The 19,094-nt window shown below is 47.6% G+C and overlaps 1 protein-coding gene across 9 annotated transcripts in view; it reads right to left on the reverse strand.

The window, feature by feature from the left end:
• The window catches only part of WAC (WW domain containing adaptor with coiled-coil), a 554,026-nt gene that overhangs the window by 253,394 nt on the left and 281,538 nt on the right, over positions 1 to 19,094 (reverse strand). The gene's annotated exons all lie outside the window — the stretch shown is intronic.

Here is a 19,094-nt window from a genome sequence, read left to right on the forward strand (position 1 = left end):
GCATTGAAATGTCTGATCTTGGGGGTAAGAAATACAGAGAGCATAGGAAACTGGGGGAAAATTATGCTAGAACATTGTAGACAAATAAGTGGTTGATACGGACGCCTTCTGGAACTTTTTAGCTGGCTCACTGCACCCACTCTATCGGAGGAAGTTAGGGAAGCCATTTCTGGCCCTTTTACTAAGTCGGAACTTGTGGAAGTGATTAAAAACACCCCGATGGAAAAGTGTGGACTGCCAGAGGAATTTTTTAAAACCTTTACTGATGTATCAACAGACTATTTCTTGCTTTTTATTAATACAATGTTAAATGGGGGCACCATTCCAATATCACTTTGGGCAGGAATGAAAATGTCACTTACCCAGTGTACATCTGTTCGTGGCATCAGTCGCTGTAGATTCGCATGTTTTGCATAGCTCGCCATCTGGTGTTGGGCCGGAGTGTTACAAGTTGTTTTTCTTCGAAGAAGTCTTTCGAGTCACGGGACCGAGTGACTCCTCCTTTTGTCTCCATTGCGCATGGGCGTCGACTCCATCTTCGATTGTTTTTCCCCGCAGAGGGTGAGGTAGGAGTTGAATTGTAGTAATAGTGCCCATGCAATGAAGTGACTAAGTATGTACCTATTTAAGGTTGAGATGATACATATACAAATAGTTGAAGGTACCTTCCGAACTGCTACAGGCTCCCGGGGAGGCGGGTGGGCACATGCGAATCTACAGCGACTGATGCCACGAACAGATGTACACTGGGTAAGTGACATTTTCAGTTCGATGGCATCTGTCGCTGTAGATACGCATGTTTTGCATAGACTAGTAAGCAGTTATCTCCCCAAAAGCGGTGGCTCAGCCTGTAGGAGTGGAAGTAGTTTGAAATAATGTTCTTAATACGGCTTGACCTACTGTGGCTTGTTGTGCGGATAACACATCTACACAGTAGTGCTTGGTGAATGTGTGAGGCGTAGACCATGTGGCTGCCTTACATATTTCTTGCATTGGGATGTTTCCTAGAAAGGCCATGGTAGCACCTTTCTTTCTGGTTGAGTGTGCCCTTGGTGTAATGGGCAGCTGTCGTTTAGCTTTAAGGTAGCAGATTTGGATGCATTTAACTATCCATCTGGCTATACCTTGTTTTGATATTGGGTTTCCTGCATGAGGTTTTTGAAATGCAATAAATAGTTGTTTAGTCTTTCTGATGTTCTTTGTTCTGTCAATGTAATACATTAATGCTCTTTTGACATCTAATGTATGTAGTGCCCTTTCAGCTACGGTATCTGGCTGTGGAAAGAACACGAAGTTCCACTGTTTGATTTAGATGGAACGGTGAAATAACCTTTGGCAAAAATTTAGGATTAGTCCTTAGGACGACCTTATTCTTGTGTAGTTGTATAAAAGGTTCTTGTATTGTAAACGCCTGAATCTCGCTTACTCTTCTTAGGGAAGTAATGGCGATGAGAAATGCAACCTTCCAGGTTAGAAACTGTATTTCGCAGGAGTGCATGGGTTCAAAAGGTGGACCCATAAGTCTAGTTAGGACAACATTTAGGTTCCATGAAGGAACAGGTGGTGTTCTTGGTGGTATAATTCTCCTAAGGCCCTCCATGAATGCTTTAATGACTGGTATCTTATATAGGGAAGTTGAATAGGTAGTCTGCAGGTATGCAGATATTGCTGCAAGGTGTATTTTAATGGAAGAGAAAGCCAGGTTAGGTTTTTGTAAGTGAAGCAAGTAACCCACTACATGTTCTGGAGTTGTGTGTAATGGTTGTATTTGATTAATATGGCAGTAGCAAACAAACCTCTTCCATTTACTTGCATAGCAGTGCCTGGTGGATGGCCTTCTGGCTTGCTTTATGACTTCCATACATTCTTGGGTAAGTTGTAAGTGCCCGAATTCTAGGATCTCAGGAGCCAGATTGCTAGATTCAGCGATGCTGGATCTGGGTGTCTGATCTTTTGGTTGTGTTGTGTCAACAGATCTGGCCTGTTGGGCAATTTGATGTAGGGTACTACTGATAGGTCTAGCAGCGTTGTGTACCAGGGTTGCCTTGCCCAAGTTGGTGCTATTAATATGAGTTTGTTTTGACTGAGTTTGTTTACCAGGTAAGGAAGGAGAGGGAGAGGAGGAAAAGCGTAAGCAAATATCCCTGACCAGTTCATCCATAGGGCATTGCCTTGGGACTGTTTGTGTGGGTATCTGGATGCGAAGTTTTGGCATTTTGCGTTCTCCTTCGTCGCAAACAAGTCTATTTGAGGTGTTCCCCAGAGTTTGAAATAGGTGTTCAGAATTTGGGGGTGAATTTCCCATTCGTGGACCTGTTGGTGATCTCGAGAGAGGTTGTCTGCGAGTTGATTTTGGATCCCTGGTATAAATTGTGCCATTAGGCGAATTTGGTTGTGAATTGCCCAACGCCAAATTTTTTGTGCTAGCAGGCTTAACTGCGTGGAGTGTGTCCCCCCTTGCTTGTTAAGATAATACATTGTTGTCATGTTGTCTGTCTTGACGAGAATGTATTTGTGAACTGTAGGAAGTTGGCTCTGTATGTGCTATTTCAAAGTAAGGAATAGCATGCACAGAGTCCAAGGGTTCCCCTTAGAGGTAAAATAGTGGTAAAAATAGATAATACTAATGCTCTATTTTGTGGTAGTGTGGTCGAGCAGTAGGCTTATCCAAGGAGTAGTGTTAAGCATTTGTTGTACATACACATAGACAATAAATGAGGTACACACACTCAGAGACAAATCCAGCCAATAGGTTTTTGTATAGAAAAATATCTTTTCTTAGTTTATTTTAAGAACCACAGGTTCAAATTCTACGTGTAATATCTCATTCGAAAGGTATTGCAGGTAAGTACTTTAGGAACTTTAAATCATAAAAATTGCATGTATACTTTTCAAGTTATTGACAAATAGCTGTTTTAAAAGTGGACACTTAGTGCAATTTTCACAGTTCCTGGGGGAGGTAAGTTTTTGTTAGTTTTACCAGGTAAGTAAGACACTTACAGGGTTCAAGTCTTGGTCCAAGGTAGCCCACCGTTGGGGGTTCAGAGCAACCCCAAAGTCACCACACCAGCAGCTCAGGGCCGGTCAGGTGCAGAGTTCAAAGCGGTGCCCAAAACGCATAGGCTAGAATGGAGAGAAGGGGGTGCCCCGGTTCCGGTCTGCTTACAGGTAAGTACCCGCGTCTTCGGAGGGCAGACCAGGGGGGTTTTGTAGGGCACCGGGGGGGGACACAAGTCCACACAGAAATTTCACCCTCAGCAGCGCGGGGGCGGCCGGGTGCAGTGTAGAAACAGGCGTCGGGTTTTCAATGTTAGTCTATGAGAGATCTCGGGATCTCTTCAGCGCTGCAGGCAGGCAAGGGGGGGGTTCCTCGGGGAAACCTCCACTTGGGCAAGGGAGAGGGACTCCTGGGGGTCACTTCTCCAGTGAAAGTCCGGTACTTCAGGTCCTGGGGGCTGCGGGTGCAGGGTCTCTCCCAGGCGTCGGGACTTTGGATTCAAAGAGTCGCGGTCAGGGGAAGCCTCGGGATTCCCTCTGCAGGCGGCGCTGTGGGGGCTCAGGGGGGACAGGTTTTTGTACTCACAGTCTTAGAGTAGTCCTGGGGTCCCTCCTGAGGTGTTGGATCGCCACCAGCCGAGTCGGGGTCGCCGGGTGCAGTGTTGCAAGTCTCACGCTTCTTGCGGGGAGCTTGCAGGGTTCTTTAAAGCTGCTGGAAACAAAGTTGCAGCTTTTCTTGGAGCAGGTCCGCTGTCCTCGGGAGTTTCTTGTCTTTTCGAAGCAGGGGCAGTCCTCAGAGGATGTCGAGGTCGCTGGTCCCTTTGGAAGGCGTCGCTGGAGCAGGATCTTTGGAAGGCAGGAGACAGGCCGGTGAGTTTCTGGAGCCAAGGCAGTTGTCGTCTTCTGGTCTTCCTCTGCAGGGGTTTTCAGCTAGGCAGTCCTTCTTCTTGTAGTTGCAGGAATCTGATTTTCTAGGGTTCAGGGTAGCCCTTAAATACTAAATTTAAGGGCGTGTTTAGGTCTGGGGGGTTAGTAGCCAATGGCTACTAGCCCTGAGGGTGGGTACACCCTCTTTGTGCCTCCTCCCAAGGGGAGGGGGTCACAATCCTAACCCTATTGGGGGAATCCTCCATCTGCAAGATGGAGGATTTCTAAAAGTTAGAGTCACTTCAGCTCAGGACACCTTAGGGGCTGTCCTGACTGGCCAGTGACTCCTCCTTGTTGCTTTCTTTGTTCCCTCCAGCCTTGCCGCCAAAAGTGGGGGCCGTGGCCGGAGGGGGCGGGCAACTCCACTAAGCTGGAGTGCCCTGCTGGGCTGTGACAAAGGGGTGAGCCTTTGAGGCTCACCGCCAGGTGTTACAGCTCCTGCCTGGGGGAGGTGTTAGCATCTCCACCCAGTGCAGGCTTTGTTACTGACCTCAGAGTGACAAAGGCACTCTCCCCATGGGGCCAGCAACATGTCTCTAGTGTGGCAGGCTGCTGGAACCAGTCAGCCTACACAGATAGTTGGTTAAGTTTCAGGGGGCACCTCTAAGGTGCCCTCTGTGGTGTATTTTACAATAAAATGTACACTGGCATCAGTGTGCATTTATTGTGCTGAGAAGTTTGATACCAAACTTTCCAGTTTTCAGTGTAGCCATTATGGTGCTGTGGAGTTCGTGTAAAACACACTCCCAGACCATATACTCTTATGGCTACCCTGCACTTACAATGTCTAAGGTTTTGTTTAGACACTGTAGGGGTACCATACTCATGCACTGGTACCCTCACCTATGGTATAGTGCACCCTGCCTTAGGGCTTTAAGGCCTGCTAGAGGGGTGTCTTACCTATACTGCATAGGCAGTGAGAGGCTGGCATGGCACCCTGAGGGGAGTGCCATGTCGACTTACTCATTTTGTTCTCACTAGCACACACAGGCTTGTAAGCAGTGTGTCTGTGCTGAGTGAGGGGTCTCTAGGGTGGCATAAGACATGCTGCAGCCCTTAGAGACCTTCCTTGGCATCAGGGCCCTTGGTACTAGAAGTACCAGTTACAAGGGACTTATCTGAATGCCAGGGTGTGCCAATTGTGGATACAATGGTACATTTTAGGTGAAGGAACACTGGTGCTGGGGCCTGGTTAGCAGGGTCCCAGCACTCTTCTCAGTCAAGTCAGCATCAGTATCAGGCAAAAAGTGGGGGGTAACTGCAACAGGGAGCCATTTCTTTACATGAACTATTATTGGTTGGAAAGCTTTTAGTGCTTGAAAAACTGCTAGAAGTTCTAGGTGATTTATATGCAGTTTTGTTTGATGTACGTTCCATTGTCCTTGTATGCTGTGTTGATCGAGGTGTGCTCCCCACCCTGTCATGGAAGCATCTGTTGTTATTACGTATTGTGGCACTGGGTCTTGGAAAGGCCGCCCTTTGTTTAAATTTATGTTGTTCCACCACAGAAGCGAGAGGTAAGTTTGGCGGTCTATTAACACCAGATCTAGAAGATGACCCTGTGCTTGAGACCACTGTGATGCTAGGCACTGTTGTAAGGGCCTCATGTGCAGTCTTGCGTTTGGGACAATGGCTATGCATGAAGACATCATGCCTAGGAGTTGTAATATCATCTTTGCTTGTATCTTTTGTGTTGGATACATGCGTTGTATGATGGTGTTGAAATTTTGAATTCTTTGGGGACTTGGAGTGGCTACTCCTTTTGTTGTGTCTATTATGGCTCCTAGGTATTGTTGTACCTTGCACGGCAGAATGTTGGATTTCGTGAAGTTGACGGTGAACCCTAGTTTGAAGAGGGTTTGTATGATCTGATTTGTGTGATTTGAGCACTCTATTAACGAATGGGCCTTGATTAGCCAGTCGTCTAGATATGGGAACACATGTATTTGCTGCCTTCTGATGTGTGCAGCGACTACCGCTAGACATTTGGTAAAGACTCTTGGTGCGGTTGTTAATCCGAAAGGCAGTACCTTGAATTGGTAATGTATTCCTTTGAATACAAACCTTAGGTATTTCCTGTGCGATGGGTGTATTGGTATATGGAAATACGCGTCCTTGAGGTCTAAAGTTGACATGTAGTCGTGTAGTTTTAGCAATGGTAATACTTCTTGTAGTGTGACCATGTGAAAGTGGTCTGATTTGATGAATGTGTTCACTATTCTGAGGTCTAGGATTGGTCTCAGCGTTTTGTCCTTCTTTGGTATCAGAAAGTACAGTGAGTAAACTCCTGTGTTTATTTGTGTGTTTGGCACTAATTCGATTGCATTCTTTTGCAATAGTGCCTGCACTTCTATCTCCAGGAGATTGGAATGATGTTTTGTCAAATTTTGTGCTTTTGGTGGTATGTTTGGAGGGAATTGTAGAAATTCTATGCAATAACCATGTTGGATAATTGCTAGAACCCAAGTGTCTGTAGTGATTTCCTCCCATGCTTTGTAATAATGACTTATTCTTCCCCCCCACTGGTGTTGTGTGGAGGGGGTGAGTGACATGTGAGTCACTGCTTAGTAGTAGGTGTTTTGGGGCTTTGAAATTTTCCTCTATTCCTAGGGAATTGCCCTCCTCTATATTGTCCCCGAAAACCTCCTCTGTACTGTCCCTGGTAACTGGACGGTGTTGCCTGTGAGGTGCTGGCTTGTGTGCTCTGACCCCGAAACCCCCCTCTAAAGGGTGTTTTACGGAATGTGCTGTAATTCCCTCTGCTCTGCGGGGAGTAGAGTGCGCCCATGGCTTTAGCAGTGTCCGTGTCTTTTTTGACTTTCTCAATCGCTGTGTCCACTTCTGGACCGAACAGTTCTTTTTCGTTAAAAGGCATATTGAGAACTGCTTGCTGAATCTCTGGTTTAAATCCAGACGTTCGGAGCCATGCATGCCTTCTGATAGTTACAGATGTATTAATCGTCCGTGCAGCTGTATCTGCAGCGTCCTTGGAGGAGCGGATTTGGTTGTTGGAAATGGTCTGTCCCTCCTCAACCACTTGTTTTGCCCTATTTTGTAGGTCCTTGGGCAGATGGTCAATGAGATGTTGCATCTCATCCCAATGGGCTCTGTCATAGCGCGCAAGTAGTGCCTGGGAGTTAGCGATGCGCCACTGGTTTGCAGCTTGTGCTGCGACTCTTACCAGCTGCATCGAACTTGCGGCTTTCTTTATCTGGGGGTGGTGCATCTCCAGATGTGTGGGAGTTGGCCCTTTTCCTTGCTGCTCCTACAACAACAGAGTCTGGTGGCAGCTGTGTAGTGATGAAAGCCGGGTCTGTAGGAGGCGCCTTATACTTTTTTTCCACTCTTGGTGTGATTGCCCTACTTTTGACCGGCTCCTTAAAGATTTCTTTTGCGTGCCGGAGCATACCAGGGAGCATAGGCAGGCTTTGGTAGGAGCTGTGGGTGGAGGAGAGTGTTGAATAAAAAGTCATCCTCGACCTGTTCTGAGTGGAGGCTTACATTGTGAAATTGTGCTGCTCTAGCCACCACTTGAGAATACGCAGTGCTGTCCTCTGGTGGAGATGGCTTCGTAGGGTATGCCTCCGGACTGTTATCTGACACTGGGGCGTCGTATAAGTCCCATGCGTCTTGATCTTGGTCACCCTGGCTCATGGTGGTGTGAGCTGGGGAATGTGATGGAGTTTGTGCTGGTGAGACGTTAATCACAGGTGGAGGAGAGGGTGGTGGGGTAACTTTTTTCACCACTTTTGTTTGTGGTGTTTGTTCAGTTTGGAACTCCAATCTTCTCTTTCTTCTAATAGGGGGAAGGGTGCTTATTTTTCCTGTCCCCTGCTGTATGAAAATACGCTTTTGCGTATGGTCTACATCCGTTGAGTGTAGTTCTTCCTCAAACCTATGCTTTTGCATTTGGGAGGTTAGCGAGTGCTCTTCTGTATAAGAGCCTGAAACTGGGTCGGTTGCAGTTTGTTTTGGCACCGAAACCCTGTCTGCATCTTTTTTCGGCTCCGAGGTGACTTTTTTCTTTTTCGGGGCCGAAACCTCTCGGCGTCGATCTTCTTCAGTGCCGCTGTCTCGGCGTCGAGCCGTGTCTACACCGGCATCTCGGTGTCGATGCTTGTCTCCAGCACTTTCTCGGTCCCGAGAAGGCTGCGTGCCGGTGTCTCGACCGGAGTCGGACGATCTCGGCACTGTTTGGGCCTTTTTCGGTGCCGACGGTCGGTCACCGAATTTATGGGTCGAGCCATGGCCTGGTGGCAGTGGCGTCCCCTGGGCCTTGTAAATCTTCTTCTGAGTGGTTTTCGACGTCCTACTCACGGTTTTGTGTATCGTCGAATCCTTCGGAGTCCGATTCTTGGATCGAAAAGGTTCCCTCCTCTTGTTCCTCGAACCCCCGGTGGGCTGTCGGCGCGGACGCCATCTGAAGTCTTCTGGCTCGACGGTCTCGGAGAGTTTTTCGGGACCGGAACGCACGACAGGCCTCGCAGGTGTCTTCACTGTGCTCAGGTGACAGGCACAGGTTGCAGACCAAGTGTTGGTCTGTATAGGGGTATTTATTGTGGCATTTGGGACAGAAACGGAACGGGGTCCGTTCCATCGGCGTTCTTCTGCACGCGGTCGGGCCGACCAGGCCCCGACGGGGGATCAAAAAAATTACCCCGAAGGGCACCGGAGCTCTTCGATCTTAGACGCGGTGTTGAATCTAACTACGCCGACCCCGAACGCAACAATACCGACGAAAATCTTCCGAAATTAGCTATCTTTCCGTTCCGAAACTCGGAGCGACAGGAACACGTCCGAACCCGATGGCGGGAAAAAAAACAATCGAAGATGGAGTCGACGCCCATGCGCAATGGAGACAAAAGAAGGAGTCACTCGGTCCCGTGACTCGAAAGACTTCTTCGAAGAAAAACAACTTGTAACACTCCGGCCCAACACCAGATGGCGAGCTATGCAAAACATGCGTATCTACAGCGACAGATGCCATCGAACATGTAGTTAGCTATTTTTTTTAAAAAAAGATAAAGGTAGCCAAGATCCTTATTCATATCTGCTGATAAAGTTTTTAAACTCCGATTATGAGATCATTATGAAGCTCCTGGCTAATCGTCTTAACCAGATAGCTGCCAAACTTGATCTATTACGACCAGAATGGGTTTGTCGCTGATCACCAACTGGCAACTAACATTCTTGCCCGAAGCACTGACTACTTGGTTATTAATAGTATCCCTGTCATTCTTTTACTGGGTGCAGAAAAAGCCTTTGAGCTCGTGGTCTGGGACACGTTAGATGTCTTAGCAAAATTTGGGTTCCTTTCTCAGATTACGGGATTGGTGCAAAGGAAGTATCCAAGTGCCGAAGCCAATATTATAATTAATTCTGCAGATGTGGTACTGCAAGTATGCCCGAGAACCTGGCAGCGATGACCCCTTTCACCTTTATAGTTTGCCTTTTTTATCAAACCATTAGCCATTGCAATTAGACAGAATGTAGAGATCTGCTCTCCCATTAAGCAGATGGGGAAGATTAAGTTGTATGCTGATGATTTCATTCCATTTCTTGACAATAAAAGAAGCTCTCAGGAAAAAGCCTTTGAGATATTTTCTCTGTTCGAGCAAATGGGGGATAAGGAAAATGTCACTTACCCAGTGTACATCTGTTCGTGGCATTAGTCGCTGCAGATTCACATGCTGTGCATAGTCCGACGTCTGGTGTTGGGCTCGGAGTGTTACAAGTTGTTTTTCCTCGAAGAAGTCTTTTCGAGTCACGAGACCGAGGGACTCCTCCCACCTTGGTTCCATTGCGCATGGGCGTCGACTCCATCTTAGATTGTTTTCCCCGCAGAGGGTGAGGTAGGAGTTGTGTATGCTAATAATAGTGCCCATGCAATGGAATAAATACGTATGTACCGGGGAGGCGGGTGGGAGCATGTGAATCTGCAGCGACTAATGCCACGAACAGATGTACACTGGGTAAGTGACATTTTCCGTTCGGTGGCATGTGTAGCTGCAGATACACATGCTGTGCATAGACTAGTAAGCAGTTATCTCCCCAAAAGCGGCGGTTCAGCCTGTAGGAGTGGAAGTAGTTTGAAATAAAGTTCTTAGTACAGCTTGACCTACTGTGGCTTCTTGTGCAGATAACACATCTACACAGTAGTGCTTAGTAAATGTATGAGGTGTAGAGCATGTTGCTGCCTTACATATTTCGTTCATTAGAATATTTCCTAGAAAGGCCATGGTAGCACCTTTCTTTCTGGTTGAGTGTGCCTTTGGTGTAATAGGCAGCTCTCTCTTTGCTTTAAGATAGCAGGTTTGGATGCACCTAACTATCCATCTAGCAATACCTTGTTTTGAAATTGGATTTCCTGTATGAGGTTTTTGAAAGGCAATAAACAGTTGTTTTGTCTTTCTAATTAGTTTTGTTCTGTCAATGTAGTACATTAGTGCTCTCTTGATGTCTAATGTATGTAGTGCTCTTTCAGCTATTGAATCTGGCTGTGGGAAGAACACTAGTAATTCTACTGTTTGATTTAAGTGGAACGGTGAGATAACCTTTGGTAAGAATTTTGGATTTGTTCTTAGAACTACCTTATTCTTGTGTATTTGAATAAATGGTTCTTGTATGGTAAATGCCTGAATTTCACTTACTCTTCTTAGCGATGTGATGGCAATGAGAAATGCAACTTTCCACGTTAAGTATTGCATTTCACAAGAATGCATGGGTTCGAAAAGTGGACCCATGAGCCTTGTTAAGACAATGTTGAGGTTCCATGAAGGAACAGGTGGTATCCTTGGTGGTATAATTCTCTTTAGGCCTTCCATAAACGCTTTAATGACAGGTATTCTAAATAGGGAAGTTGAATGAGTAATCTGCAGGTACGCAGATATTGCTGCGAGATGTATCTTTATGGAAGAGAAAGCTAGATTTGATTTTTGCAAATGTAGTAAATATCCTACTACATCTTTTGGAGATGCATGCAATGGTTGAATTTGATTATTATGGCAGTAACAGACAAATCTTTTCCATTTACTTGCATAGCAGTGTCTAGTTGATGGTTTTCTAGCTTGTTTTATGACCTCCATACATTCTTGTGTGAGGTCTAAGTGTCCAAATTCTAGGATTTCAGGAGCCAAATTGCTAGATTCAGCGATGCTGGGTTTGGATGCCTGATCTGTTTGTGTTGTGTTAACAGATCTGGTCTGTTGGGTAGTTTGACATGAGGTACTACTGACAGGTCTAGTAGTGTGGTATACCAAGGTTGTCTTGCCCATGTTGGTGCTATTAGTATGAGTTTGAGTTTGTTTTGACTCAATCTGTTTACTAGATATGGAAGGCGAGGGAGAGGGGGAAAAGCGTACACAAATATCCCTGACCAATTCATCCATAGAGCATTGCCTTGGGATTGCTGGTGTGGGTACCTGGATGCGAAGTTTTGGCATTTTGCGTTTTCTTTTGTTGCAAATAGATCTATTTGAGGTGTTCCCCAAATTTGAAAGTAAGTGTTCAGTATTTGGGGGTGAATTTCCCATTCGTGGATTTGTTGGTGATCCCGAGAGAGATTGTCTGCTAGCTGGTTCTGGATTCCTGGAATAAATTGTGCTATTAGGCGAATGCGGTTGTGAATTGCCCAATGCCATATTTTTTGTGTTAGGAGACACAACTGTGTTGAGTGTGTCCCCCCCCTGTTTGTTTAAATAATACATTGTCGTCATGTTGTCTGTTTTGACAAGAATGTAGTATTTGTGGGTTATCATGGGTTGGAATGCTTTCAACGCTAGAAATACTGCTAGTAGTTCTAGGTGATTTATATGAAACTTTCTTTGATGTACGTCCCATTGTCCTTGGATGCTGTGTTGATTAAGGTGTGCTCCCCACCCTGTCATGGAAGCATCCGTTGTTATAACGTATGTTGGCACTGGGTCTTGGAAAGGCCGCCCTTTGTTTAAATTTGTACTGTTCCACCATAGAAGCGAGATGTATGTTTGGCGGTCTATGAACACCAGATCTAGAAGTTGACCCTGTGCATGTGACCATTGTGATGCTAGGCACTGTTGTAAGGGCCGCATGTGCAATCTTGCGTTTGGGACAATGGCTATGCATGAGGATATCATGCCTAGGAGTTTTTATACCATCTTTGCATGTATCTTTTGTGTTGGATACATGGCCTGTATCATTTTGTGAAATGTTTGAACCCTTTGAGGACTTGGAGTGGCTATCCCTTCTGTTGTGTTGATTGTCGCTCCTAAGTATTGCTGTGTTTGACACGACAAAAGGTGTGACTTTGCATAGTTGATGGAGAAACCCAGCTTGTAAAGGGTTTGTATAACATAATTTGTGTGATGGGAACACTTTGTTAGCGTGTTGGTCTTGATTAACCAGTCGTCTAAGTAAGGGAACACGTGTATTTGCTGCCTCCTGATATGTGCAGCTACTACTGCTAGACATTTTGTAAATACTCTTGGCGCAGTTGTTATTCCGAATGGTAACACTTTGAATTGGTAATGTATTCCCTTGAATACGAACCTTAGGTATTTCCTGTGCGAGGGATGTATCGGTATATGGAAATACGCGTCCTTTAGATCTAATGTTGTCATGTAGTCCTGCTGTTTGAGCAATGGGATTACGTCTTGTAACGTGACCATGTGAAAGTGGTCTGATTTGATGTAGGTGTTTAGTGTTCTGAGATCTAGTATTGGTCTTAGAGTTTTGTCCTTTTTTGGTATTAGAAAGTACAGTGAATAAACTCCTGTGTTCTTTTGTGGAATTGGTACTAATTCTATTGCGTCTTTGTAGGAAGTTGGCTCTGTATGTGCTATTTCAAAGTAAGGAATAGCATGCACAGAGTCCAAGGGTTCCCCTTAGAGGTAAAATAGTGGTAAAAATAGATAATACTAATGCTCTATTTTGTGGTAGTGTGGTCGAGCAGTAGACTTATCCAAGGAGTAGTGTTAAGCATTTGTTGTACATACACATAGACAATAAATGAGGTACACACACTCAGAGACAAATCCAGCCAATAGGTTTTTATATAGAAATATATCTTTTCTTAATTTATTTTAAGAACCACAGGTTCAAATGCTACATGTAATATCTCATTCGAAAGGTATTGCAGGTAAGTACTTTAGGAACTTCAAATCATCAAAATTGCATGTATACTTTACAAGTTATTGACAAATAGCTGTTTTAAAAGTGGACACTTAGTGCAATTTTCACAGTTCCTGGGGGAGGTAAGTTTTTGTTAGTTTTACCAGGTAAGTAAGACACTTACAGGGTTCAGTTCTTGGTCCAAGGTAGCCCACCGTTGGGGGTTCAGAGCAACCCCAAAGTCACCACACCAGCAGCTCAGGGCCGGTCAGGTGCAGAGTTCAAAGTGGTGCCCAAAACACATAGGCTAGAATGGAGAGAAGGGGGTGCCCCGGTTCCGGTCTGCTTGCAGGTAAGTACCCGCGTCTTCGGAGGGCAGACCAGGGGGGTTTTGTAGGGCACCGGGGGGGACACAAGTCCACACAGAAATTTCACCCTCAGCAGCGCGGGGGCGGCCGGGGGCAGTGTAGAAACAAGCGTCGGGTTCGCAATGTTAGTCTATGAGAGATCTCGGGATCCCTTCAGCGCTGCAGGCAGGCAAGGGGGGGGTTCCTTGGGGAAACCTCCACTTGGGCAAGGGAGAGGGACTCCTGGGGGTCACTCCTCCAGTGAAAGTCCGGTCCTTCAGGTCCTGGGGGCTGCGGGTGCAGGGTCTCTCCCAGGTGTCGGGACTTAGGTTTCAGAGAGTCGCGGTCAGGGGAAGCCTCGGGATTCCCTCTGCAGGCGGCGCTGTGGGGGCTCAGGGGGGACAGGTTTTGGTACTCACAGTATCAGAGTAGTCCTGGGGTCCCTCCTGAGGTGTCGGATCTCCACCAGCCGAGTCGGGGTCGCCGGGTGCAGTGTTGCAAGTCTCACGCCTTTTGCGGGGAGCTTGCAGGGTTCTTTAAAGCTGCTGGAAACAAAGTTGCAGCTTTTCTTTGGAGCAGGTCCGCTGTCCTCGGGAGTTTCTTGTCTTTTCGAAGCAGGGGCAGTCCTCAGAGGATGTCGAGGTCGCTGGTCCCTTTGGAAGGCGTCGCTGGAGCAGGATCTTTGGAAGGCAGGAGACAGGCCGGTGAGTTTCTGGAGCCAAGGCAGTTGTCGTCTTCTGGTCTTCCTCTGCAGGGGTTTTTCAGCTAGGCAGTCCTTCTTCTTGTAGTTGCAGGAATCTAATTTTCTAGGGTTCAGGGTAGCCCTTAAATACTAAATTTAAGGGCGTGTTTAGGTCTGGGGGGTTAGTAGCCAATGGCTACTAGCCCTGAGGGTGGGTACACCCTCTTTGTGCCTCCTCCCAAGGGGAGGGGGTCACAATCCTAACCCTATTGGGGGAATCCTCCATCTGCAAGATGGAGGATTTCTAAAAGTTAGAGTCACTTCAGCTCAGGACACCTTAGGGGCTGTCCTGACTGGCCAGTGACTCCTCCTTGTTGCTTTCTTTGTTCCCTCCAGCCTTGCCGCCAAAAGTGGGGGCCGTGGCCGGAGGGGGCGGGCAACTCCACTAAGCTGGAGTGCCCTGCTGGGCTGTGACAAAGGGGTGAGCCTTTGAGGCTCACCGCCAGGTGTTACAGCTCCTGCCTGGGGGAGGTGTTAGCATCTCCACCCAGTGCAGGCTTTGTTACTGGCCTCAGAGTGACAAAGGCACTCTCCCCATGGGGCCAGCAACATGTCTCTAGTGTGGCAGGCTGCTGGAACCAGTCAGCCTACACAGATAGTCGGATAGGTTTCAGGGGGCACCTCTAAGGTGCCCTCTGTGGTGTATTTTACAATAAAATGTACACTGGCATCAGTGTGCATTTATTGTGCTGAGAAGTTTGATACCAAACTTCCCAGTTTTCAGTGTAGCCATTATGGTGCTGTGGAGTTCGTGTTTGACAGACTCCCAGACCATATACTCTTATGGCTACCCTGCACTTACAATGTCTAAGGTTTTGTTTAGACACTGTAGGGGTACCATGCTCATGCACTGGTACCCTCACCTATGGTATAGTGCACCCTGCCTTAGGGCTGTAAGGCCTGCTAGAGGGGTGTCTTACCTATACTGCATGGGCAGTGAGAGGCTGGCATGGCACCCTGAGGGGAGTGCCATGTCGACTTACTCGTTTTGTTCTCACTAGCACACACAAGCTGGTAAGCAGTGTGTCTGTGCTGAGTGAGAGGTCTCCAGGGTGGCATAAGACATGCTGCAGCCCTTAGAGACCTTCCTTGGCATCAGGGCCCTTGGTACTAGAAGTACTAGTTACAAGGGACTTATCTGGATGCCAGGGTCTGCCAATTGTGGATACAAAAGTACAGGTTAGGGAAAGAACACTGGTGCTGGGGCCTGGTTAGCAGGCCTCAGCACACTTTCAATTGTAAACATAGCATCAGCAAAGGCAAAAAGTCAGGGGGCAACCATGCCAAGGAGGCATTTCCTTACAGTCTTTTTGCAGTAATGCTTGAACTTCTAGTCCTAGAAGGTCTATATGCTGTTTTGACATATTTCGTGTTTTCGGTGGGACGTGTGGAGGGAGTTGGAGAAATTCTATGTAATAACCATGTTGGATAATTGCTAAGACTCAAGTGTCTGTTGTTATTTCCTCCCAAGATTTGTAGAACTGGCTTAGTCTTCCCCCCACTGGTGTTGTGTGAAGGGGTTGTGTGACCTGTGAGTCACTGTTTATTTTGAGGGGTTTTGGGACCTTGAACTTTTCCCCGGTTTCTTGGGAATTGGCCCCCTCTGTATTGTCCCGGAAAGCCTCCCCTTTGATATTGTCCCTGGTAGGTAGGTGGTCTTGCTTGTGAGGTGCTGGCGTCTGAGGGTTGGCCTCGAAACCCTCCTCTAAAAGTTGTTTTACGAAATGTGCCAAATGTGCCTCTGCCCTGCGGGGAGTAGAGTGCGCCCATGGCTTTGGCTGTGTCGGTGTCCTTTTTTAATTTTTCAATTGCAGTGTCCACCTCCGGCCCAAACAATTGCTGTTCATTAAACGGCATATTGAGCACAGCCTGTTGTATTTCAGGTTTGAAGCCAGATGTGCGCAGCCATGCGTGCCTCCTTATAGTGACTGCAGTATTTATTGTTCTTGCAGCTGTATCCGCTGCATCCATGGCAGATCGTATCTGGTTGTTCGAGATACTTTGCCCCTCTTCCACCACCTGTTGCGCTCGTTTTTGGATGTCTTTGGGGAGATGTTCGATGAAATGTTGCATCTCATCCCAATGAGCCCTGTCGTATCTCGTTAGGAGTGCTTGCGAGTTGGCGATGCGCCACTGATTTGCCGCTTGTGCTGCAACCCTTTTTCCTGCTGCATCAAATTTGCGGCTCTCCTTGTCCGGAGGTGGTGCGTCGCCTGATGTATGCGAGTTGGCTCTCTTACGAGCTGCCCCCACAACTACTGAGTCCGGTGTCAGTTGTGATGTGATAAAGGCAGGGTCTGTGGGCGGTGCCTTGTATTTTTTCTCCACCCTTGGAGTTATGGCTCTGCTTTTAACTGGCTCCTGAAATATCTGTTTCGAGTGCCTTAGCATTCCTGGGAGCATGGGAAGGCTTTGATAATGGCTATGGGTGGAGGACAGGGTGTTAAAGAGGAAGTCATCCTCAATAGGCTCCGAATGTAGCAATACATTATGGAATTCGGCTGCCCTAGCTACCACCTGTGCATATGATGTACTTTCCTCAGGTGGTGACGGTTTAGTTGGGTACGACTCTGGGCTATTGTCCGATACTGGAGCATCGTAGAGGTCCCATGCATCCGGATCATCCTGGCTCATTGTGGTATGAGCTGGTGAGTGTGTTAATGGTGGAGTTTGTGCCGGTGATGCATGAGTTGACGGTGGTGGTGAGGGTGGTGGAGTTACCTTCTTTACCACTTTTGCTTGTGGTTTCTTGTCTCCTTGCTGGAAGTCAAGTTTCCTTTTTCTTTTGATTGGGGGAAGAGTGCTGATCTTCCCTGTATCCTTTTGAATAAAGATCCACTTTTGCGTGTGATCTGGCTCTATTGTTTGTAATTCCTCCTCAAATCTATGTCTTTTTAGTTGAGAGGACATTCCTTGTTCCTCTGAGTAGGAACCAGTTTCGGTTCGGTTGCCGGGTGTTTCGGCACCGAAACCGTGTCTTTGGATTTTCTCGGCTCCGACAAGATCTTTTTCTTTGTCGTTCCGTCTCGGTGCCGACCAACTTCAGTGCCGCTGTGCTGAGCAGCTTCGGTGCCGCTGTCTCGGTGTCGACCCTTTTCTGCACCACTCAGTCGGTCCCGAGATTGCTGCGTGCCTGTGTCTCGACCCGAGTCGGACGACTTCGACACCAGCTCGCCCTTTTTCGGTGCCGATGGACGGTCACCTACTTTCCGGGTTAAGCCATGGCCTGTTGTAGGAAGTTGGCTCTGTATGTGCTATTTCAAAGTAAGGAATAGCATGCACAGAGTCCAAGGGTTCCCCTTAGAGGTAAAATAGTGGTAAAAAGAGATAATACTAATGCTCTATTTTGTGGTAGTGTGGTCGAGCAGTAGGCTTATCCAAGGAGTAGTGTTAAGCATTTGTTGTACATACACATAGACAATAAATGAGGTACACACACTCAGAGACAAATCCAGCCAATAGGTTTTTGTATAGAAAAATATCTTTTCTTAGTTTATTTTAAGAACCACAGGTTCAAATTCTACATGTAATATCTCATTCGAAAGGTATTGCAGGTAAGTACTTTAGGAACTTCAAATCATCAAAATTGCATGTATACTTTTCAAGTTATTGACAAATAGCTATTTCAAAAGTGGACACAGTGCAATTTTCACAGTTCCTGGGGGAGGTAAGTTTTTGTTAAGTTAACCCGGTAAGTAAGACACTTACAGGGCTTAGTTCTTGGTCCAAGGTAGCCCACCGTTGGGGGTTCAGAGCAACCCCAAAGTCACCACACCAGCAGCTCAGGGCCGGTCAGGTGCAGAGTTCAAAGTGGTGCCCAAAACACATAGGCTAGAATGGAGATAAGGGGGTGCCCCGGTTCCGGTCTGCTTGCAGGTAAGTACCCGCGTCTTCGGAGGGCAGACCAGGGGGGTTTTGTAGGGCACTGGGGGGGGACACAAGCCCACACAGAGATTTCACCCTCAGCAGCGCGGGGGCGGCCGGGTGCAGTGTAGGAACAGGCGTCGGGTTCGCAATGTTAGTCTATGAGAGATCTCGGGATCTCTTCAGCGCTGCAGGCAGGCAAGGGGGGGGTTCCTCGGGGAAACCTCCACTTGGTCAAGGGAGAGGGACTCCTGGGGGTCACTCCTCCAGTGAAAGTCCGGTCCTTCAGGTCCTGGGGGCTGCGGGTGCAGGGTCTCTCCCAGGTGTCGGGACTTGGGATTCAAAGAGTCGCGGTCAGGGGAAGTCTCGGGATTCCCTCTGCAGGCGGCGCTGTGGGGGCTCAGGGGGGACAGGTTTTGGTACTCACAGTATCAGAGTAGTCCTGGGGTCCCTCCTGAGGTGTTGGATCTCCACCAGCCGAGTCGGGGTCGCCGGGTGCAGTGTTGCAAGTCTCACGCTTCTTGCGGGGAGCTTGCAGGGTTCTTTAAAGCTGCTGGAAACAAAGTTGCAGCTTTTCTTGGAGCAGGTCCGCTGTCCTCGGGAGTTTCTTGTCTTTTCGAAGCAGGGGCAGTCCTCAGAGGATGTCGAGGTCGCTGGTCCCTTCGGAAGGCGTCGCTGGAGCAGGATCTTTGGAAGGCAGGAGACAGGCCGGTGAGTTTCTGGAGCCAAGGCAGTTGTCGTCTTCTGGTCTTCCGCTGCAGGGGTTTTCAGCTGGGCAGTCCTTCTTCTTGTTGTTGCAGGAATCTAATTTTCTAGGGTTCAGGGTAGCCCTTAAATACTAAATTTAAGGGCGTGTTTAGGTCTGGGGGGTTAGTAGCCAATGGCTACTAGCCCTGAGGGTGGGTACACCCTCTTTGTGCCTCCTCCCAAGGGGAGGGGGTCACAATCCTAACCCTATTGGGGGAATCCTCCATCTGCAAGATGGAGGATTTCTAAAAGTTAGAGTTACTTCAGCTCAGGACACCTTAGGGGCTGTCCTGACTGGCCAGTGACGACTCCTTGTTTTTCTCATTATTTTCTCTGGCCTTGCCGCCAAAAGTGGGGCCTGGCCGGAGGGGGCGGGCAACTCC

The sequence above is a fragment of the Pleurodeles waltl genome, chromosome 10, assembly GCF_031143425.1.
Source record: "Pleurodeles waltl isolate 20211129_DDA chromosome 10, aPleWal1.hap1.20221129, whole genome shotgun sequence".
NCBI classification, from domain to species: Eukaryota; Metazoa; Chordata; class Amphibia; order Caudata; family Salamandridae; genus Pleurodeles; species Pleurodeles waltl.